The 12,824-nt window shown below is 38.8% G+C and overlaps 1 pseudogene; it reads left to right on the top strand.

Annotated features, from left to right (window-relative positions):
* The first annotated feature begins 1,393 nt into the window (after positions 1 to 1,393).
* On the top strand, positions 1,394 to 1,492 carry LOC130018134 (uncharacterized; annotated as a pseudogene).
* The last annotated feature ends 11,332 nt before the right edge of the window (positions 1,493 to 12,824 follow it).

The following is a 12,824-nucleotide window of genomic DNA, read 5'->3' on the forward strand; positions in this document are numbered from 1 at the left end:
TTTGGGGCATGGTGGGAGGAATACTGGTATCATGCACCAGTTACATCTCCATTCGTCCTAGCCCTGAGATTTTAGCAAGTGCCACATTGGAGGTTTTTTCACGGTCAGGGAAATGAGATACTTCATTGTTACTGGGTTTTGGCATATAGAACACACCACGGGTAGCTTGCCAGTCTCCGCCATGTAGGCAAGATACGCTTGGTAACCTGCCATGTTCTCTGAGAAAGAGAACTGGACAATATGAGTTGTTATCTTATCAACAAGATCCAGTATCTGGATCTTGGCCATTGATGGGATTACATGGCTCCAGAGGCAGTCCGTGGGTGTAACACTTAGCTACTGGAAGATGGGGGATCTGGATGGAGGAGGCCCATTCTTGGTCCGAGCAGTCTTGAATATCTCAGCCCCGGGTCCCGCACACCTGGGTTCCTCTGCCAGTTCCTTCATGCATGAGGCTCCTTCAAGTGTGGTGAGAGTGGTCTTAAGCATAACTATGGCTGGTTGCAGAGGTCTTCAGCTGCCAGGTCTCTGCTCGGGGTGGTGAGGGAAACTCAACCCACCCCCTCCAAGGGGCCCCAGTGAGGAAAGCCAGGTGCGGCATCAGGAGACTGCCATTTCAGAGATATTTGGACTTAATTTTTGATCGAAAAGTACACATCATTCAAACAGTTGTATGTGCTTAGTAATAAAATATTACACACATGTTCAATCACCTAAGAAAGCCCATTCTGCTCAGAGAACTAGATTTTTAATTACAGGTCTGTTTTGCCCATGTGGAATGACTGAGAATCACTATGAGTAGATATAAAACACACTATACACCCAAAGATGCACACAGGTTACTTTGAGTCATCTGTGTTGTTAATGTGTCTGGGCCATTAAACTACATTGAGACCCTTTTTCTGTCCTTTACAGGAGCCTCATGAGTCTCACATTCCCTTCAAGTTTAACTTGTAATAAAGTGGAATGAAATCATCAATATGCTTCTCACCTCTTCCTTCAGGAGAAAAATCCTACTTACTTTCAAGGTGGTCAAAGTGCGGACAACGCCATCCACCATTTTCTGGAGATGTACACGGGACCGAGGTGAGAATAGCAAAAGGCTCCAGTTTAATTTTCTTAATGAAGATTTCAGGGAAGAGCATTAAACAACACTGATTCTCTATCTTCCAAAAGAATTATTTTGCAAAACTGATGCCCTGGGTATGGTAAAATATAATATTGTAAAAACCATACTTTTCCTTCTGGGACATTAATGTTCTAAATTTATCACTTCAAGCTCCTTTGAAATACCTTCCTAGATTGGGAATCACTGTCTGCCATAGGAGTGAGTAAGGACAACACTCAGAGAAATCAGAAGAGAAAAATAGGGGAAAAAATCAACTCTTATACTGAGTTTGGCAACACATATACTAAAATTGAAATGATACAGAGATTAGCATGATCCTTACACAGAGATGACAGGCCAACTTGTAAAGTGTTCCATATTTTTGTTGCATTAAGAATTAACAGGGCTACTTTAAGCTAAGACAAGCCCCACAAGTACTCCAAATTTCGACATAAAGATAGCAAAAATCCCTATCACAATGATCTCTCTCAACGTCAATGGACTAAATACACCAATTCAGAGGCACAGGACGGCAGGATGAAATAGAAAACTGAACCCAACATTCTGCTGCCTGCAAGAAATACATCTGAGCAATCAAAGCAACCATGGGCTAAAAGTAAAAGACTGGAAAACAATTCTTCAAGAAAAGAACACCTCCAAAAAGCTGCAGTGGCAATACTAGTATCAGACCACATGAACTTCAGACTAAAGGTTATAAGAGACAGTGAAGGTCATTTCTTAATGATCATGGGATATGTACATCAGAAAGAACTCACCCTCCTCAATGTAGATGCTCCTAATGACAGACCAGCAAAATACGTAAAAACAACTTCTAATAGACTTAAAGAAAAACATTGATAGCAACACAATACTAGATGGAGATTTCAACAGTACTTTCTCACTTCTCAAAAGATCAAACAGACAAAAACTCAGCAAGAAAATATTTTATTTGAGGGAAGTAATGAAGAACCATTGGCTTAGAGAAGAAATCAAGGAGGAAATAAAAAGATTCCAGAAAACATGACAACGAGGAACTACCAGAACTTGTGGGACAGAGCAAAAGCAGTTCTAAGAGGAAAGTTTATAGCTCCGCCAGAATTCAACTGGAAGAAAGAAAGGGCCTACAAAAATAACTTACAGCTCAAGATTTTGGAAAATGACCAAGAAAAGGAGTCCAAACTAGCCAGGAGGAAAGAAATAATAAAACCTGGAGCAGAAATCAATGAGATATAATCCCAAAATACAATTCAGAAGACCAACAAAAGCAAGACATGGTTCTTTGAGAAAATAAATAAGATCGATAAACCACTAGCAAGACTCACAAAAAGAAAAGAGAAAGAATCCTAATAAACCGAATCAGAAATGCAAAGGGAGGCATCATAATAGAAACTACAAAATCCATAGGATCATCAGAGATTATTTTGAGAATCTTTAAAGCAGGAAATGAGAGAATCTGAAATAAATTGATAAATTACTGGATTCCAATTACCTCCCAAGGCTGAACAAAGAACATTTTGAAAACTGGAACCCATCACTACAAGGAAATTGAAATGATAATCAAAAGTATCCCCCAAAACAGGAGCCCAGGCCCAAATGGATTCACTAATGAAGTATTTCAAACCTTTCAGGAGGACCTACTGCCAATATTTTTTAAGATTTTCCAGGAAATTGAAGAAACAGAAATACTCCCAAGCAATTTTTATGAGGCAAAGATCACCCTGATATTCAAATCAGACAGAGAAACCACAAAAAAGAAAATTACAGACCTATTTCTTTGATAAATACAGATGCAAAGATCCTCAAGATTATACCAGCAAAGAGAAATCAGAAACTCCTCAAAAGGTCACACTCTATGACCAAGTAGGTTTATCTTGCAGATGCAAGGATGGCTTAACATTCTCAAGTCAATCAACAGAATACACCATCTCAATAAAATAAAGATAAAAATCATATGATAATATCAATAGTTGTAGATAAAGCATTTGATGAGATCCAGCACCCATTCATGATGAAAAACTCTCAACAAAATGGGAGTTGAAAGTACTTTCCTCCATCTAGTCAAAGCAAACTACTACAAACCCACACCAAGCATTATTCTCAATGGGGAAAAACTAAAGGCGTGGAGAAAAATCAATGAGCTAGATTCCCAAAATACAATCAGGCACAAAACAAGTTACCCACTCTCACCACTCCTATTCAACATAGTACTTGAAGTACTTGCCATATGATTTTGGTAAGAAAAAGATATCAAGGGCATCCAGATAAAAAAAGGAAGAACTCAAGCTTTTACTATTTGGAGACGACATTATAGTATACTTAGAAAATCCCAAAGAATCTAGCAAAAAGCTCCTGGGAAGAATAGATTTGTTTACTAAAGTAGCATATTACAAAATCAATATCCAATAGTCCATGGCTTTCCCAAATACTATTAATGAAAGAGAAAAAAGAGATAGGCGAAAAACAAACCCATTCACAATAACCTCAGAAAATCAAGTATACTAGAATCAACTAAAAATGTTAAGGACCTATACCAAAAACACTCTACAAAACACTACTTCATGAAATAAAAGAGGATATGAGGAAATGGAATCACATCCCATGCTCATTGATTGAGAGGATTAACACTGTCAAAATGGCAATACACCCCACAGCGCTATAAAGATTTAATGCACTTTCTATAAGGATACCCATAACATTTTTCAAAGAAATAGATTAAACCCTCTTGAAACTCATACACAATAATAAACTCCCATGATGAGCTAAAGCAATCTTTGGTAAAAAGAAGAAGGGAACAGCTTCCCCAACTTCAAACCCTACTACTAAGTCGTAGTAATCAAATTAGCATGATATTCAGATAAAGACAGGCCTCAGATCAATGGAATATAGTCAAATATCCTGACGCTGGCCCTCAGATTATTATTACCTAATGTATCATAAAGGCTCAATAAATATGAAGTTGAGCAAGGAAGTCTCTTCAACAAGTGCTGCTGGGAAAACTGGTCAGCAACATGCAAAAAAAATTTAACTCAGACCTCTTTATAGTGCCAGGCACAAAGTCAGATCAAATGAATTAAAGACCTCAATATCATACCTGAATTCTTAAGATATATGGAGAAAAATGTGGGAAGATCCCTCCATGACATTAAAGCTAAGGGAAACTTCTAGAATGATACACCACTGACCAAGGAAGAGGAAGTGAAGATAAACAAATGAGACTACATTAAACTAAGAAGTTTCTGCAACTCAGAAAAAATGGTGACCATGATAAAAAGAGAGCCCACATAATGGGGAAAAATTATTTATGCAATACCCATACAATTAACCCCTTATTGTATATAACCCAAGATATATATGGCACTGGTAGAACTTTATGAGAAAAAGACATCCAACCCCACCAAAACATGAGGAGAAGAAATGAACAGAAACTTCCACAAAGAATAAATACAAATGACCAAAAAACAGAGGTAAAATTTTCTACATCATGAATCATCAGGGAGATACAAATCAAAACAGCAATGAGATATCTCATACCACAGAGATTGACACACATCAAAAAGAACAAGAGCAACCAATGTCAGCATGGAAGTGTGGAGAAAGGGTCTCTTTACTGTTGGTGGGGATGCCGATTGCTTCAGCCTTTTCGGAAAACAATATGGGCATTTCTCAGAAAGCTACAAATTGAGCTTCCATGAATCCAGCAATACCACTTTTGGCAATATACTCCCAGGCCCCAAAACACACAGCAGAAATGCTATCTGCACTTCTATGTTCATTGCAGCACTATTCACAATAGTGAGAATCTGGAAACAACTTGTATGCCCAAGAATCCTCAATGATTAGTTAGAGAAACTATGGTATATCTAAACAATGGAATACTATGCAGCTGTTAGTGAAAATGAAGTTATGAAGTATGCTTATAAATGGATGTACATGAAGAGTATCATGCTGAGTGTGATGAGTCAGAAGGAGACAGACAGATATAGGATTTTATTCATTTGTGGGATATGAAAAAACATAACTTTATATTAATACCTTAGGACAGTAGAAATAAGGGCCAGGATGATTGGTCCACTGTTAGAAGCCTACCTTATGGGCTGGGGGAGATGGCAGTTGGGATCGAGAAGAGACCACTATGACAAAGATAGTTGGAAATGATCATGCTGGAAAAGAACTGTGAAGTGAAAATAGGTAAAGGAAGAAACATGGTAACCTATCAGTTCCTGTGTTGTAAACCATGATGCCTCAACAGGGAGAGATCGGTAGATGGGTAGATAGGTAGAATAAAGGGAGAGACAGGGGGCGGGGGTGAGGAGAGAGAGAGGGAGAGAAAGGATTTCAGGGGGAAAACTGGGGACACTGTAGGTGGGAAATGTTCACTGGTGGAGCAATGGGTCTTGGAACACTGTATGACTGAAACCTACTCATGAACAGCTTTGTATCTCTTTATGTCCTAGTGATTCAGTCAACCACTCATGGTGATTCAGTCAATCACTCAATCAATCAATAAGTAAATAAATAAAAATCAACTCTTTGGACCCAACCATACCTAGAGGGCACTCCAGCTTTATAGGTACATGAATCAAGTATCTTCTTAGTTTAAAATGAGTGTGGTATGAGTTTGTCACTTTCAAACATAAGAATTCTGATTAATCACCATGGAATGTTTGTTTAATATAATGTTTTCTGAATAATTTTTATGAGACAAGATCTGTGAATAAAACCTTCAAGTGAAGAAAACAACATTCAATTATTTCTGTCACTTATTCATTTATTCAATTATTATTATGGAGAATAGGATTCAGGTGAGAAAACGAGAAATCTTTTACTTATAGCATGAACCTCTAATGTCTGGACTGCACATTTCTAACATCTTTAGAATGGCTATAATATAGCTAGTTCTGCTTGAGAAATAATTGACTTCTGTCCAATATTCTGAATTTTGCCTTATTGTGTGGCCTGAATAAGTATTTCTATGAATAGAAATTATTAATTATCATTAGAACCCACTTGAATGTTAACAATACTGTGATTTATATTTTAATCTAATTACTTTTTCTAAAAGAGATAAATTTGGATGTGGCAGATTAAATCCAATTGAGTCCTGAAGAGGTCAGGGAGTAAATGAAAATTATAGGAAGAATTTGATGAATTGGGGAGGGGAAGGGCTTAAAGGCCAACATATTTCACCACCTGAATTTAATAAAATTTATTTATTACATTCTCATAATGAATGACAGCATCACTTGGTACAGTAGTTCAGGTGAAATATAGGATTTTTCTAAGAAAACACACACACACGGATACATGCACACACACTCATTCTCTTTCTCTCTCTCTCTCTCTTACTCACACATGCATGCATGAATTCTTATAAACTCAACATTCTCACACAATAGCACTCATAAACACACACACTTATAATCTCTTCCCATCTTTCCACCCTCCCCTGCAGTCCGCACTACCCCTGATCCCTATCTCCAGCTACTTAAATACATGCTACCCATCTACAATTTTCATCCAAGCAATTGCTAAAGAAAGAACAAAAGTGTTCATGTGTGTACATATTTACTCATTTTATTTTGCCTCCTTTATATACCTTAGGCCTTCAACATTTTAAAAACGCAATACTGTTTATTATAGAATATACCACTGCCACCCCTAATATCTACAAGCTACTAGAGAAAAATAAATTATCAAAGAAGCTACACAACAGTCCTGAATTTTCTTGTTTGGTATCAATTAACCTCTAACAAATATTATAATAGGTTGGGTCCAAAATGCTGCTGCGTGTCAGTATTTCCTGGGGCACTATCTTGAGAATCCAAGTATGGAAACCCTTGCTCATAGCATTGTCACTCCCGGTGTGGGTGTGGGCAGCAGCATTGATGGTACCTGACCACTATTTTTATGCATTGCCTCACTTTTTATTCTTTTAATGCTTATTACTGAAACACCAGGAGGTACAGTTGTAGACTTACAAATTTTTGTGCTTGGGTTTCAGTTATACAATGATCCAGTACCCATCCCTCAATCAGTGCCCATTCTCTGCCATTTATATATTTTTTTAATTTTTGTTAGTGAAACACCATGAGGTACAGTTATAGATTTCAAATTTCTATGCTTGGGTTTCAATTGTACAATGATCAAATACCCATCCCTCCACCAGTGCCCATTTTCCACCACCACGGGTCCCAGTGTCCCTCCCACCCCCTATCCCCCAATCCCACCATGCCTTTGTGGCAGGGCATTCCCTTTTGTTCTCTCTTTCCTTTTGGGTGTTGTGGTTTGCAAAAGAGGCATTGACTGGCAATCATGTTGGTCTATACTCTACTTTCAGAATGCTTCTCCAATCCTGGGAGGATCCTCCAAACACCCTTTATTTGGTGCTCCTTACTCTATATGAGCTCCCTTTCCCCCTAGAATGTGTGGCTGGATTCCAAACCATGGAGCAAAACTCCTGGTATTAATCTCACTGGCCACTTTTTGAATGAAAGCTGGTGTCTCTGGTTCCATGCCAAACAATTTAAACAAGCATCTGCAATAAAGGTTCCCCACTTATTTTGTGAAATGAGAGTCTTTCTTAAGAGCCTTTCAGACTGGAGTGATAGCTCACTGGAACGACTGTGGACTTTGCCTGTAAAAGAAGCAGACTCTTTTCCTGGCACAACATAGTACCCTGAGCAACAATGGAAGAGACCCTTGAGCCAAAGCAGCACCTGAACATGACTGGATGTGTCCCCAAAGAACCAATAATCATCAGAACATCTAGTTAGAGTAACCGTCAACAAAATAGTGCCTCTTTTCTCCATTCATAATACTCAAAGTTCTGACTGCAATATCATTAAGAATACTAAATAGTTCCTGTAAATTTTATTCTTCTTCACATATATTTACTCTAAAATAATTTATATTTCGTTTTAAACTACAGGTAAAAAAGTAAAATTATAACTTTTTTAAAAAATTAAAATTAACGCCTATACATAGCCAGGTAAGACTCAAAAAATTAAAAAGAAAGCAAGCAAGAAAGAAAGAAAGAAAGAAATTAAAAATTAAAAACAATGTTGTTTACAGTGCTAAGGATCAATCACAGATCATCATACAATGGAAGACAAATTCTGAATCACTGAGTTATAACCCTGTTCTTACATATTTACAAAGGTCTTATTTGATGTCTCATTACATTTTCTCTTTTTATTAAAAAATGCTTTTTGTAGTGGACCTGATTGCCACCTTACCTCCTACTTCATGACCTTTGCTTCTCTTGTATATTTTAAGATACATATTATATTTTAATATAAATAAATATATATAAATACTTATAAAATATTGTATATTTTAATATATATATCTTGTATATTATAAGACCCAGTTGTCACCTTATCCTTCCTAAATCCATGCTTTCCTTTGACAGACTTTCCAAGATCATGTATGGCTTGATTTAACTTGGCATAAATGGAAACCTTATTTTCTGTATGCTCTCACGCTAGAGGTGATGATGCTTTTGATCCTGGAGAAGTTTTTTCTGGGGGGTTTTCTGGCTGCTTCTACTTGACTTCAAAATATATAAAGGTAAGTCATCATCTTTTTTTTTGCGTTTTTGGGTCACACCTGGCGATGCACAGGGGATACTCCTGGCTCTGCACTCAGGAATTACTCCTCACGGTGCTTGGGGGGACCATACAGGATGCTGGGAATCTATCCTGGGTATGCCGTGTGCAAGGCAAATGCCCTACCTGCTGTACTATAGCTCCAGCCCCCCCCCCCATCCCCACAATTCATCATCTTGAGGGCCTCAGATTTTTACCTTTGATTTAGAAACTTCATCTTTACATTGGCACAGTAAATTGAAACCACAAAACCATTGAATGACATGTTATAATGGTAGCAGCCATGAGCAAACATTGATAACCCATAAGTTGGCATGAATGACTTCTGTCTCAGAGGCTTCACTTCTGAGGATCCCTGTCTGTTACGTATCCCAGGATCAGAACCTACATCAGGCCATCAGTAGAAATTGTCTAACCAAAAGCTAGCCATCCACTGGGATCAGAATCCTTGATCCATCTAACTTGTAATTTTTCATTCATGACTTGTTGACCTTGTTTCAGTTGGAGACATCCAGAGCATCAACACAGCTTCCCAGTAGTTTCCACAAGAAATCCAAATACCTAAGAATGTTATCATTTCTTACGCCACTGTTAAAGATTTTTTTGGAATCCCACGGTAAGATACTATCATTAATGTTATAATATTACTGTTCTCCACAGTCCAGATCTCCCGAAAGAACTCTCTACCCTTCTCACTCCAAGTGCAGACTCCTGTTTAAGATATCCTGAGCATACTTCTAATAGTGTCACTCAGGTTCTCCCCTAAAGTGCACAAGTTAAGTTCATACCACACCAAGTTCTTATTCCTAAACTACCAGAGTCGGCTTGGTCCTCAAACTTGTGTTCTCCCTTGAAGAAATACCGTGCTTCCTTTCTGCATGTCTCTCTTTGCTTGCTTTGTTAAACGAGTGTTCTCTCTTGAACATATATTCCATTCCACCCTACACCTGTTTTACAAGTTTCTAAGTGTTTTTCAATAATATCTATTTTGCTTCACTAAACTAAATATTTTAAAGCACCAGAGCAATGTTAAAACCAATATTTGTATCTTTTAAACCACAAATTTTGAATATGAAAGGTGGTAAAGCAATGGAATACTACTCAGTTGTATGAAGTGAAATCTTCTTATTATTTGTATAAAAATGGATAACATGAGGATATTATGGTTAGTGACATAAACCAGGCAGGGAAAGATAGGCATCATACAAGTTCATGCATATGTAGCATATGGAGAAAACAAATTAAAAGAATAAAATGGGATTGACCAACGTCTAAATCATTGTTTATATTCTATGATTTATAATTCAATTAATAATGGTTTGTCATACACATAATTCCAACATGACACTCCTCATTCTCTCAAAAAATAACCCCTCCCTCTCCCCCAAACCCCCAGATCCCTCACTCCCAATCCCCTGACTCAATTGTGTGGATCAGTTCTCTCCTTACATTGCCCTTGAACCTTTGTTGCTACCTTGCTGTGTGTCTTTACATCCCATATATGAGAAAAATCTCTCTGTATCTGTTCCTTTCCTTAAGGCTAACTTTACATGCATGATATCCTCTAGTTTCATCCAATGTTGAAAATTGCATAGTTTTGATCTTTTCAAAGCAATAAAAACAAACTATAGAACTATAAGTCTATTTAGTTACCAGAAGGAAAGGTGTAATCAAAGTGGAAAAATTGAACAATGGTGAATGACAGAGTAGGCTTTTCAGTGGTGAGTGTAATGTGATACATGCATGTTGATTCTGCATAATCCTAAAATTTAAGCAGTTCTATAAAGTAATTATACATAACAAAAAGTATTTAAATAATTGACATTTATCTATGATTTTGACATATCTATTGTGTCAAACTATCAGAAATAAAAATAAAGTGCGATAGAGATATGGTGTATCACTATACTTTTAAATAAGAGAAGTGATGAAAATTTCTCTGTCTTGATAAACTGTCAAATAATTTGATTCCAAAATCAAATTTATATACTCAAGGAAAAATAAAAGTCAACCAACTTAATCTTTTGCCTTCACTCAGGTTCCCATCTATTGATCTCTGGCAGACAAAACAATTTGTATTTTATTTTATTTTTAATTTTTATTAGTGAAACACCATGAGGTACAGTTGTAGATTTACCAATTTTTGTCCTTGGGTTTCGATTATACAATGATCAAATGCCCATCCCTCCGTCATTGCCCATTTTCCACCACCATGGATTCCAGTATCCCTCCCACACACATCCACCCATCCCACCATGCCTCTATGGCAGCGCATTCCCTTTTGCTCTCTCTCCCCTTTTGGGTGTTTTGGTCTGCAAAAGAGGCATTGAGTGGCACTCATGTTCTGTACATAGTCACAATTTTTATTTTCAAGGGATTTCTTGGCAGAGATTTGGCATTCTTTGCTAGCAACCAACTCGTTTTCTTCGGCTTTTTTTCTAGAAATATATATTTATACTAAGACTGACTAGTCATGGCACCAAATTGACAAATGTCCCTGTTTTTACTTCAGTTCTGTTGACTAATTATCATAGATTATTTGCCCCACCCTACCCTGCCCTGTCTGCTACCATCAACCACCCAGGGATCAAAATGTGTACAGGAGACCCACCCTACCCAGATAAATACCCCACTGGCAGACTTCCACTCTCGACACTACTTCGACTACCCAGCCCTCGCCACACTCCAGGACACTTTCCGGACCCGCGTGGCAGCTCCGGCTGAGACCCACGCACAACTGAAGACCCACAGAACAAGATAAGCGGAACTCTCTAAGACCTTGGACTCCAGGCTCCGCGGACCCAGGGACAGAGCTTCTCTGCTTGCTCCCACCACCACAGGTGACAAAGGGATTCTAATCAGGAGCCCCACCCTACCCTGCCCTGTATGCTTCCATCAACCATCCAGGGATCAAATTGTGCACAGGAGACCCACCCTACCCAGATAAATACCCCGCTGGCAGACTTCCACTCTCGACACTACTTCCACTACCCAGCCGTCGCCACACTCCAGGACGCTTTCCGGAACCGCGCGGCCCCTTGCGGCCGAGCGACACATCATAAGACACTAAATACCCATCCTCTGGAATTGTCATACCATATTTGATAGGGTTCAAATATGGTAACACCTACAAGGGTGATTAGAGGTCACCCCAAAAACCTCTATCCCTCTCGGAAAGATTGGCAAGCTACCGAGAGTATTCCGCCCGCACGGAAGAGCCTGGCAAGCTATCCGTTGTGTATTCGATATGCCAAAACAAGTAACTACAACTGGTCTCATTCACCTGACCCTGAAGGCTTCACCGACATGGCAGCACTGAGAAGGATGAGAAAGGAGAGGCCGACAAAATCTCAAGGTCGACCTAGGCTGCCACAACGAAGGAAGACAAAAATGATCGTCTGTACTTTCAATGCACGTATGCTAGCATCAGATGCATCCATCGAGGACCTGATGGTACAAGCACGAATGATCAAGTACGACATGATTGGTCTGACCGAGACAAGAAGGCACGAATCTCACCATGCAGTTTTCGACACTGGAGAAGAATTGTTCCTCGGAACATGAGATAAAAGAGGTGTTAGAGGCGTCGGTGTCCTTGTCAACACAAACTTGGCCAAGAGCATTGATTCATTCGAATGCCTAACAACCTGAATCGGACGTTTACATTTGAATAGATGTGGCTCACTGCCTGCAGTTTCTATCTTCGTTGTCTATGCACCAACATCTCATTATGATGAAAGAGAAATCGAGAAGTTCTACATGGAACTAGAGAAGTTCTATAAAGAAGACCACACCTTCTACAAGACCATTTTGGGTGATTTTAATGCCAAGATAGGACCGAGAAGATCAGCCGAAGAACTTCACATCGGGACCCATGGCCTAGAATGGAACGAACAGGCTGAGAGACTGTCTGAGTTCATCATGTCGACCAAGTCCATTCATGGTAACTCACAGTTCCAGAAGGCAGAATCTAAACGATGGACATGGGAGTCTCCCGGTGGACGATTCCACAACGAAATAGACCACATCATATTCAATCGACGGTTTTGCCTGACTGATGTCGCTGTTCTCCCGAAATTTCGAACGGGATCGGACCACCGTCTCCTTCG

This window comes from Sorex fumeus, unplaced genomic scaffold, assembly GCF_029834395.1.
Source record: "Sorex fumeus unplaced genomic scaffold, SorFum_2.1 ptg000237l, whole genome shotgun sequence".
Classification (NCBI taxonomy): domain Eukaryota; kingdom Metazoa; phylum Chordata; class Mammalia; order Eulipotyphla; family Soricidae; genus Sorex; species Sorex fumeus.